Genomic DNA, 1,007 nt, shown 5'->3' on the forward strand with positions numbered 1-1,007 from the left:
ATGGCACCGAAGTCTAGAGATGGCACTGGTCTGGGGAAGGATCCTCCAAGGCAGCTTTGACCCAGGATGGGTGGGCATCCCTTCAAGAGCCATGCTCCACCGACCAGCTGGCTGGCACCGAATGCCCCTTGTCCGTACCTGTATATGGTCTATAAACTAGGTTCTTCTTTGCAGCGCGCCCAGTTTTTTGCCATGCATCCACCCGTGCCCTCAAAACAGTGGCACTCAGCACTAGCATGGCTCAGCCGTCTATACCAGGAGTCCAATAAGTACACCTTTACATTACGCTAACTGAACGGAAAGGAAAAGTCTTTTCGCAAAGCCTTCCAAGTCCATGAACGAACAAATATGACCTGCCTTTCAATAAACTGGTTGCTTCGCAGATAATCATGTTGGAATAATAACAAAACACAGCCCACTTTCATTGCTGAACATATAGAGAGAGAGAGACAGAAAGAGAAACAGACAGATAGGGGTCTGGGGTCTTTTAATCCCACAGAGCAGACCATCGCCCCAAACTCTTGGCCAAAACATGCTCCGTTGAACCCCACCAGAGAGAGAAAAAGAGCCACTCCTAACCTGCCAAGCAATGCCCATTTCTTCCTCCATGCCCCCCAAACATAAAGGGAAACCTCAATGCAAAGGGGAGAAGCTCCCCTGGTTCTTAGAGATCTTTTGCATTATGAAGTTGGACCTACATACGGTTTATATATGGCTATTTCTAGCTGGGGAGACACATACCCTCAACCCACTGGTTTGGGGGATTTCCTCCAGAATAGAGTGTCCTCTCTTGGAAAGTCTAGAGGGGTGGATTTTGCCGACTGAACCTGGCAAGGCGAAGGGGTCCCTGGAAACAGTAAGACCCCCCCCCCAAAAAAAGTGACAGCTATCTCCGCCTTTGCCCTTTCTTCTTTGTGGGTTCTTTTTCTTTTGCAAAGGGAGGAATAGTGTTGCAAGGAAGATAGGTGTCACCCAAAGCAATCCTTCTCCCTGTCTCCCCCCCCCCC

The sequence above is a fragment of the Sceloporus undulatus genome, chromosome 11 (assembly GCF_019175285.1).
Source record: "Sceloporus undulatus isolate JIND9_A2432 ecotype Alabama chromosome 11, SceUnd_v1.1, whole genome shotgun sequence".
In the NCBI taxonomy this organism is placed as follows: Eukaryota; Metazoa; Chordata; class Lepidosauria; order Squamata; family Phrynosomatidae; genus Sceloporus; species Sceloporus undulatus.